The sequence below is a fragment of the Haemaphysalis longicornis genome, unplaced genomic scaffold (genome assembly GCF_048455015.1).
Source record: "Haemaphysalis longicornis isolate Haplotype H1 unplaced genomic scaffold, Haemaphysalis longicornis Haplotype H1 scaffold_1, whole genome shotgun sequence".
NCBI lineage: Eukaryota > Metazoa > Arthropoda > Arachnida > Ixodida > Ixodidae > Haemaphysalis > Haemaphysalis longicornis.
In genome coordinates, this window is record NW_027526203.1 from 195,187,312 (window position 1) to 195,198,045 (window position 10,734).

General features: G+C 49.0%; 1 pseudogene; it reads right to left on the bottom strand.

Moving 5' to 3' along the window:
* Positions 1-9,062: 9,062 nt before the first annotated feature.
* LOC144156263 (uncharacterized) lies at positions 9,063-10,367 on the bottom strand (annotated as a pseudogene).
* Between the last annotated feature and the right edge of the window lie 367 nt (positions 10,368-10,734).

Below are 10,734 nucleotides of genomic sequence, written 5' to 3' on the forward strand. Positions count from 1 at the left end.
TACATTTTAGAATCGTTTTTGTTTATAAAAAGTTACCCACTCAAGTTTTGGCAGTTCCAACTTAGGTCTGTGACCGAATAAGGCGTAATTTTTTATCAAGAATTGAAAATAACGTCCCTTAGCGTCCTTGATATGTCTTTGCAGTTTGGCAGTTCCAACTTGGCAGTTCCAAGTTTGGCAGTTCCAACTTAGGTCTGTGACCGAATAAGGCGTAATTTTTTATCAAGAATTGAAAATAACGTCCCTTAGCGTCCTTGATATGTATTTGCTTTTCTGTGACGTGCAAACCAACATGCACTCGTTCTTGGTGTGGACAGTTGTGCATATAGTGCATAATGTTAAACTACCATTGTCATTTTTTCATGAAAATTAGCTTGTACTTGTAGCACTTTGTGTATGGTGTGCATAATTGCTGTTTGTAAACTTGAAAGTTGCAGATTTTTATTTTTTACGTATTATTTGCCTATTTACCTATTTACGATCCTTACAGTGTTAAGTGTTCTTTGTAACTGTATATTGTAGTGCCCACCTGCTATGGTCTCTTTGGAGACTGGCAGTATTGTAAATAAATTTGCTATATTGAGCTGGCCTGTTTTTATGCCTAATCAATTTTTGATGAGTATCCCAAAGCATCGATTGTGTAACGCCTTGCACCTACCAAAAAACGCTTAATTGGTGAAATAAACACATTTATTGCATCAATGCTGTAAATCCAAATAATTGATGGAGGAAATCGTAAAATACAATTCAAAAATTAGTAAAAGGCTGAATGAATAAAAGTAAAAATAATAAACGAACACCAACAAAACTAGCTAAAAATGAAATTATTTCCTTTTTGCGCCTCAACTCACCACGACCTCATAATGAAACTATCCACAAACGGTCGTGCAGTTTGCTTCATTTCAATGCGTAGCATCCTTTGCCGAGTACCCCCCCCCCCCCCCCCCTCCCATTTAGGACCTTGTAACGGCCTGCATTTCCACAAGAATGCAGATTTGGCGGAATCTCAATCTGTAATCGTTATAATATGGTAAATGGAGATAATTGGTTGAACAAAATTTTCAAAAGCCAAAACATAAGAAAAATAGCAACAAATAGCGAACAGTGCAGAACCGTCTAACGCCCTGTATTTCCATAAAAATGCAGATTTGGCGGAAGTTCCACTGGTAATCGTTATAATAGCGCGAATAGAGATAATTGGCTGAACATATTTTAGATGAATGAAAATAATTGGCATTGACTCTCGACAAGTAGCATAGAATGGTACGCATTAGTAGACAATTCTCTGGATTTCTGAAGATTTTTTAAAATCATTTCCTTCTGATTCATCGTGTTTATGTGATTTGGTCAACCTGCGACTTTTATTTGAAATTTCCATCTTTTCATATATAAAAAAATAACTGATGTTATCTGTATCTTTAGCCCTATTTCCCGGTATCTGAAATTCGCACAGGTGAAGCCGATAGGAACGCAGGTCCGAGCGTTGACGTAACCCAGCTCGTTTCTCACCCATACACCTCATAGGGTTCATCATCTTCCCCTGACACGTCCTCGGTACATATCCCCGCGTCTGGATAGGAAATAATCCTGCCTTCTTCTTCCACATGGCCGATGCTGCTACGCCGCATACCCCTAAAGCTTGATGGCCTGTTGCATCTGTTCATTATCCTCGCTACAATGCAATCAACGGCGCGTGCCCATTATGAGAGGCGAAGTTTACACATTTCAACGGGTTTTGTTCAGCGTCACCGTCGTATGGCAGGAAGCAGAGCATGGAAAGCGAGTAAAGGGGAGAGCTAAGAATTAAAGTGACCGGGTGACCCCAGAGGGAGGGTAAGACGCAGTGGAAAGGACGTGAAAGAAGAGAGGGTTATGACGGGATTGAACTCTGTGGAAAAAGAAAAAAAAAAACGACTGTGGAAAGCATCTTCGAACAAAAGCGGTGAAGATCAAAACAAAATAAAGTAAAAATATGAAAACTTGTTGTCCTTGTCGCTATTCCTTCCCTAGAAACACATGGCCACTTGGGGGATTGGCCCGCAATAGGGAGTTTTGACGAACTGGCATGCCCGGATCGCAAAATTTATAACACTGCGAATTTGAAAAGTAACAGTTCTAGAATAGTGCGTGCAGAGTGAAGCCTGGACGTGATGTCACTAAAGTAGGACAGGAGCTCACCACCCTCGCAGAACCCCGATTCTAGGGAGGCTGTGGCGTGTCGAGTCTGCTTGCTCACTAAGACGAACAAATGAAATAGAAGAAACTGACGCAAGCACGTAATAGCAGAAAAGAAGCCGTTTAACTTAATCAGTGCCAAAAGGCAAGGAAACGAAAGCGAGGAAAAAAGCGCAAGTACGCTGTAAGAAGTTGCTAATACGTACCGCCATGCATTCGCCTTAAAAGCACGTAGGCAGACTTGACCCCGCCGAAGCAATTTTGTCTCAAAAAGCGGAAGGTTCCGATAGCGTAATACGAGCAACAACTGTTTTGAATGTGGGGCGCTTCTATCACCTGCTTTCTTTTTTTTTTTCAAGTCGGCCATAGTCACGTGATTGCCCTGTCTGCCACCAACGGCAGAAACTACTTCTTAGGACGAAAAATTTCGAACAAAAAGCTCATATGAACGCCTGGAATAAAAAGAAAATGACGTTTGTAGGGAAATACAGATTAACAAAGTTCAAGTACAATAAAATAATGTAGTTGGATTTGCTTGCCCCCAGTAGCCACCAGTGCAGCAGTGGAACGAGAGAACGCACTGAAAGATGTGCCACGCCGAAGTCGCGCATCCTTGGAGCGCGCTGCCCTTGACCGATTATCACATGAATAATCAGCAAATAGCATGAATCGCATTTTAAAGCGTTTTAACAATGCCCCTAAATATTATCATGAGCTTATCATTACCACCACAGCTCCGCCTTGCCCGAGTTTCGCTCAAACTCGGGCCTTCTAGAATAGCACCCAAGGGAAAAAAAGAGACATCTGCTATCAAGTTATTTCCCCGGCAATGCGGACTCGAAGTGCAATTCCTAAGCAAAGCAAACAACCTCGTGCGCCTGATACGGAGGCTTCAAAACGCCAAAGGAATTCGACCCCGCTGTTTAAAACAAAGGCACCCATACGGAAGCCTGTGTTCCACCGTCGTTGTCCATAGTCTCCTTATGGGAAGGTGAATCCTTCCATAAATTAGTATTTACCTTTTTCCTAATAAATTTGAGAAAATGACGGTCGCCATCGAGGGGTATTTAAAGGACTGCTCGTGCAACACAAGCAGGTTGAATTCGCACAGGGTTCCGCGCACAAGACTCGTAAGTTTTTACCCATTGCAAAACCTGTATCAATCATGTGATCGAACATGTCAAAAAGGACAAATTCTTCTAATATATATACTGCATCAAGTAAAAATTTCTCCAATGTTCAATTACCGGAAATGCTCAAAAATAACAAAAATCAATGACACCGCAGGGGGCTGCCCTCCTCCGCTTTTATGTAATTTCACTCAACAAGGACAGTAGTCCGCCGCTAGAATGGCCCAACCTTTTCAAATATAAGGAATGAAGGCCCATGTTGCGGGGCCCCTACACTCTAAGAAAAAAGGGTAGAAACTACGACAGCGCACGCCAACGCCGCGTGACATTGTGAGTTACTAAAATGCTATGCATTTAAAAGGGAGGAAATCGAGGGTTTTCTCCCCCGGACCAGCGAGCTTCTCCCTTTAGCTAATTACACGTAGCGCCCTCTGTACGGCTTCTACGAAACACCGAAGCGGGGGAGGAAATATTCTCTCCTGTCGTCTGCAATCTGCTGTCGGCGCCGACGCCCGAAAACGAAACCGTTCATCGTTGCACTGTGGCTTTCACCGATCGGGCGCATACGACGAGTATGAGCAACACCTCCCCTGCGGTGTGCTGCTTGCTTGTTTTCTCGCTGTCTTTTTTTATTATTACCATGTTCCCGACACGCTAACGCACGGCTCGCCAGCCGTGTATTTGAAGCACATTCTGTGGGCACCGATGCATGCTTGCTGTGGGCGACTCGCCTGCGCCCTGTTCAACGTTCCCACTGCATTTGTGGACGTTTTATACTGACGCCCAAGGGTAAAAGAGGTCAGCGATGATAGAAAACTGCCCCTTTTTTCGTCAACGAGCACGGACCGCAGCATATCGACCCATCAGTTACCAACAACAAAAGACACCGACTGAGTGAGCGGTTACTGGGACGCCGATTTGGGGAAGGGATCTCACATGGACATGTCGAATAAGTTGTTGAGGCGAGCGCAGACACATGAGAGTATTCCTGTGAGCCACCACACAGAGAAATGTGCTAATAGTCGACTGCGCGTGCTGTAATTGTGCTTGGCAGTGAACTGCCGGTTGTAATGCTTGCCCTCATTTTATGCAACTAACCCTGCTTATTGCCGCTCTTTGTGCTCGTGAGAAGCGTACAAATTGCATACGGCCACAAACCACAAACAATTTCTGAGGTTTAAATGGGCTGTTACATTTACGCGAAGATGACCTCTAAATTAAGGTTATGCACCCATGAGGACACATAAATAGGAGGTAATTATTGATGTCAGAGCATTCATTAACAAAAATTGAATAATTAACTTTTTAGTGGCTGCAGTAACCAGGCATGTTTGTATTGTAAAGTTAGACGCAATCATGTTTCTACGCAGTTTCAATTGGCAGAATTCTTCTAGCGCATCCGTAGTCCGAGATATCAAACGACGAAGTTTAATTGCCGTTCGCATGATTAGGCATGCAAGACAGTCTGCACCGGCGCAAAGCACCTCCCTTCTGTGACGTACCGGCTGTGTACGGTGTTTTTTTTTTTTTTCGTCAACGAGCATGGACCGCAGCATATTGACGCATCAGTTACCAACAACAAAAGACCCCCATTCGGTAACATCTTGGCTGAATGGTTGCCAGACCAACGGTGCGCTCTACGCTAAAAGAGCGAAGGCGAGGCAATGAGTGTCATTACCCAAACATACCTGCCATACTGTTCCGTGAAACGTTTTTTTCTTCTTTGAGATATTTTACTGCTTCTTACAAAACGACAGATTAATAAAAGTTTGCAATTGCACGGGTTACATTTGATGAAATAACAAAACCCACCTAAGGCTCACGCACTGCCGTGGGTTATCGAAACAAGTAACAAGCTCATTGTTCCTACCTGCATTCTCGGGGATCAGGGTTATAAATACTTCGTGGCTGTTTCAATGTTTAGTTGTGGCTTGTGATCATGCGGACATGTCAAAAGTGTACTATATGTGGTGGTGTATACGTTTATTATGCTTGCGATCTTGTGTCGGTTGTGTGTTGCGTGTATTGTGCGTTGGCAGTGCCTCTAATGAAGTGCATGTCGCTGTGTTAGGCTATGTTTCTTCCCAATATGTGCCCGCCCACATGCGGCCTCCGTGATGTTGGCAATAATAATATACGTTATCCATAAAGGAAACCAAGGAAATGCCTTGATGTAAGTGCCCACTGATGGTGATGCTTAGTAGCTGCCCCACCCCACCCCTACTTTTTTTTTGCGTCATCTATCGGTCATTTTAAAACGTTTACGACTGCTTTACTTCGAGCACGCTAGAGGGCGAGCATTGTTATCTCCTCGTTCGGACGGGTGCGACAGCGACGGATACGTTTTTCGTGTTTCCTGCATTGCCTTTGGGCTGAGACTTACGATTGCAGACGATCCGCGTTTTGATGCATCGGTTGTAGCAAGGTAAGGCGACTAACAACAACTGGCTGTTCTCAAACGCCCGCATTGGATGCTTGTGATCTCGTGTGCTGTGAACGGCGGGGTTACGAGCCTTTCGGAAATAAAGGCGGCATTTTGAAAGCAATCGGTATGGCTTCTACTATGTTTACGGCGGCGCGTTCGCTCTGAACGAGTAGGCGGGGCGCGCAGCGAGACGAATGCAAGAAGTCGCGCGTATACGATTGGCGACATCGCTTGCTAACCGCAGTTCTGGTGCTCGGTAGGTAATTTCTTGGTTATTGTAGCGCATTTTAAGCGCACACAACCAGAGTAAACCTGCGTATTTGTACTTCCTCGATCCTCAAACCGATCAGCACGCTAGGCCTTTCTCGCATGACAAGCCTTGCTCGGGTGACGCTGCCAGGGGAGGAACGCTCCTCCATTAGCTCACCAAAGGGGGAAATCTTCCTCCACTCCGAGGGAGAGAAACGCGCTCCTCCCTCTTAAAGGAAGAATCTTTCTACCTCTTAGGGAGCAATATATGATACATTCCTGTTTCACTCTTAAGGGAGAAACTACCACACCCTTTTTCTTAGAGGGTAGCCGATCATGACGCGTAGATCGGGGTCGGCACGCTGCTGGGCGGCCAGGTCGCTCTCAGTCACGACTCCGAAGAACGCGCTGTCTTCATCGGAGTCTTGTGGTGATGGGTCGACGAGGGGCACGGGACAGGCAGCCGGCGTCGGAGTGTTTCCTCCCGGATTTATAGACTACTGTAACGTCGAATTCTTGCAGGCGCAAGCTCCACCTACCAAGACGGCCAGAGGGGTCCTCCAAATTGGCGAGCCAACACAGCGCATGGTGGTCTGTCACAACCTTGAATGGTCTTCCATACACGTATGGGCGAAATTTTGAAATGGCCCATATAATCGCGAGGCACTCTTTCTCAGAGGCTGAGTAGTTTCTTTCTTCCTTGGACAGACCACGGCTGGTATAGGCGATTACTTTCTCGCACCCGCTTTGCTTTTGTGCGAGGACGGCACCCAAGCCTATATCACTGGCGTCCGTGTGCATTTCCGTTTCGGCGTTTTCGTCGAAATGCGCGAGCACAGGCGGACTTTGCAGGCATTGTTGCAGCCCGCAGAAGGCTGTTTCTTGGGCATTTTCCCAGCTGAAAGGGGGGCTATTTTTCGTCAAGCGGGTGAGTGGCTCTGCAATGCGGGCGAAGTTTGCGACGAAGCGGCTGTAGTATGCGCATAGTCCGAGAAATCTCCGCACGCCCTTCTTATCTTTCGGTCTTGGGAAGTTCGCTATGGCGGAAGTTTTCGCCGGATCAGGCCGGACTCCAGCGCCGTTGACGACGTGGCCCAAAAACTTGAGTTCCTCGTACGCGAAGCGGCACTTTTCAGGCTTTAGCGTTAACCCCGACGTACGGATGGCCTCGAGTACAGACTGCAACCTTGCAAGGTGTTCGTCGAAAGTCCGGGAGAATACCAAAACATCGTCGAGGTATATACGAGGCAGGTGTGCCACTTCAGGCCAGCTAGCACCGTGTCCATGACACGTTGAAACGTTGCTGGCGCAGTGCACAACCGGAACGGCATCAACTTGAACTCGTATAGGCCGTCCGGGGTTATAAATGCAGTCTTTTCTCGGTCTCTCTCGTCCACTTCAATTTGCCAGTAGCCGGTCTTCAGTTCCATCAATGAGAGAAGTACTTCGCGTGGCAGAGGTGGTCGAGGGCGTCGTCGATTCGGGGGAGGGGGTACACGTCCTTTTTGGTGATTTTGTTCAGTCGCCGGTAGTCAACGCAAAACCTTAATGTGCCGTCTTTTTTCTTCACGAGTACGGCCGGCGCAGCCCAGGGGCTTTTCGATGGCTGTATAATGTCGTCGCTGAGCATGTCGTCGACCTGAGTCCGGATGGCTTCCCGCTCGTGTGAAGAGACGCGGTACGGTGACTGTCGGGTAGGTCGGGCTCCATCTTCGGTTATTATTCGGTGCTTCGCTAGAAGTGTCTGACGTAGTTTTGAGTTCGACGAAAAACACTCTCTATAGTGATGCAGCAAATCCAATAATTTCTTCCGTTCTTCTTGCGGTAACGCCGGATTCACGTCGAAGGGATCCGGAAGCTTGAAGGTAACTTCGGGTGCGCGTTCAAAGTCGGCAACCGCTATCACGTCACTTGCTTCTTGCGTTTCTCCGAAGAACGCAATTGCAGTGCCCCTGTTTAAATGCTGGTATTCCTCGCTGAAATTAGTGACCAAAACTTGGGATTGGCGTTGCGTAAAGCACACAATGCCTCTTGCAACGGAAACACCGCGGTCGAGGAGCAACCTTTGGTCACTCTCTACGATAGCGTCGACGTCAGGAACAGCATCTTCACAGTAGACGGTGATCATCACGCTTGAGCGGGGTGGCAGTGTGACATGATCATCGGCGATCCTTAAAGCAGCACGGTGTTCGGGGTTCGGTTCCGGCGTCATGGAGTGATCGGAGGAAAAAGTTATGGACTTGGTCTGTAGATCAATTATTGCGCCGTTGTCCGTCAAAAAGTCCATTCCAAGAATTACGTCGCGGGAGCAGTTAGGCAAGATGACGAACGCCGCAGGGTACGTTGTGCTGTCTATGGTGACGCGCGATGTGTACGTTCCACTTGGCACCCGCCGCGGTGGCTCAGTGGCTAAGGCGTTGCGCTGCTGAGCACGAGGTCGCGGGTTCGATTCCCGGCCGCGGCGGCTGCTTTTCTGATGGAGGCGAAAAGCAAAAACGCCCGTGTGTACGAAATTTCAGCGCACGTTAAAGATCCCCAGGTGGTCAAAATTAATCCGGAGCCCTCCACTACGACGGCGCGCCTCATCGCCTGCGTTGCGTCGGCGCGTTAAAACCTACAATCAATCACGAGGTGGCCCCCACGAGGTGGCGTCACGAGGTGGCCCCCTGCTGTGCGAATGTGCGGACCGTCCCATCTGGTCATAACTTTCTTCAGCTTGGATGCAAAAGGTCCGCTCATTACTGAGTAGTCGGCTACTTCAAAGCCGTCGATGGACAGCTGAACGTCGGACGCTGCCTTCTTCGAGTTCCCGGTGCGTCGCGGCGTCGTATCTCGGGTTCTGCGTGTTGACGGTCTGGCACTGTGCGTCGTAGTCTTCGTTGTATTCTCATCGGCAGGTTCGGTCATGTCGGGTACGCGTCGCGCCGTTTTGCTGTCGTCGTGGTCGGGAGTCACGTCAGGGTTAGATTGGGTCGTCGGGGTCGGGGCATGTCGTGAATCAGGGACTTCAGCGAGTCGCTGCATCGTTGGAGGGTTTTCATTTTTTCGCCGTTGTGCAACTTTACGTGCCGAAGTTGCTGCTTTCAGTTTCCCCCGCGTGGGCTGGGGGACCTTCCACGTGCGAAATCAGCATTGCTACGGCGATTGGGCGACTGGTATGGGTAGGGCGACGGCGATCGGTTGAAGCGGGCTGGTCCTCAGTTGGTGTTGGACAGGAATTCGGCGATCTCAGTAGGGCGCTGGCCGGGTCGGGGGCGTGGGGCGTCGACGGAGAAACCACGCAGTCCGAGTCTCCTGTACGGGCAGCGACGATAGATGCGATCGGCCTCTCCGCAGTGGTAGCACAGCGGACGATTATCGGGGGTTCGCCATACGTCCGTCTTCCTCGGCGCCTGGTATTGGCCTGCAGGGGATCGGGCGGGCGATAGTGGACGGCGGTACTGCGGGACTTCTTGATGTCGGGTTGAAGCAGGGCGGGGTCTTCGAACAGCCGTGGAGTAGGTCATAGCTTGGGGCTCACGTGGTACTTCGGAAGGCGTAGAAGCCCCCAAAGCGAGTTGAATTTCTTCCCGGATCACGTCGCTCATAGAGGTGACTTGGGGTTGCGGCGTTGTTGGGAAGAGTTTCCGCAGTTCTTCCCTGACGACAGCGCGGATTGTCTGACGTAGTGCTTAAGAGCTAAGAGCCCCGGCATCGATCGTGTCCGCAACTAGCGCATTGATGGGATGGTCGTACTCCCCCGTGCGAATTTCCAACGTCTTCTCGATGGCGGCCGCCTCGGACGCGAATTCGGCCACCGATTTTGGGGGGTTGTGGACAAGACAAGCAAAAAGTTTTTGCTTTACTTTTCGCATCAGAAACTTCAGTTTCTTTTCTTCCGTTATATCCGGGTCCGCGCGACGAAATAGTCGCTTCATTTCCTCAACGAAGATTACGACTCCTTCGTTCGGGTGTTGCGTTCGAGTTTCCAGTAAAAGCGCAGCTCGATCTTTTTTCACCACGGTCGTGAAGGTCTTAAGGAACTCGCTTTTGAATTGCGTCCAGTTGGTCAAGGCGCTCTCGTGGTTCTCGAACCAAGTTCGAGCTGCATCCTCCAAGCAAAAGAAAACATGCCGGAAGGTTTCTTCATCGTCCCACCTGTTGAAGATCCGCACGCGTTCCAGCTTCTCCAACCATTCCTCCGGGTCTTCCGCGGGGGCTCCTCGGAATCTTGGCGGTTCCCGGGGCTGCTGCAGCAGGATTGGCGACGTTGGTTCTTGCACCATGGTGGTGGTTGCACCAGTCGTTGTCTTGGGTCTTTCTGGCAGGAGGCCGAACTCGGGCGGCAATCCTTGAAGTCGGAGGCTGGCTCTAGTTGGACTGGGCTGGCGGCTTGCAGAGGTCGTCATAAAGGGTGCGTACCCCGCACCTTCCCCAGATGTCACGAACCCAGAGACAACGTAGTTGTCTTGAAGGAAAACATGTTTATTGGAGCGAACTTGTGCTCCCCTAACAACTCAAATAATACACGGGCGGCGAACCTGCAGTCAGCAAAGTGACGTACTCAAGCGAGCGTCGGAGATCGAATGCCGCGGCGTCGTCTCTGCAGGCTTTTATCTTTCGGCGCAAGTGTTTCTAGAACCGTCGATTCACATCCAGAACATTGTAGATCACAGAAGTTTATTCTGGGCTAGTGACGTCAGGGCGAAACAGTCTGCTTATCTGAATGTGATAGCCCGTGCGGCATAAAAGTAAAGAATGGAAGACGCGCTTCGT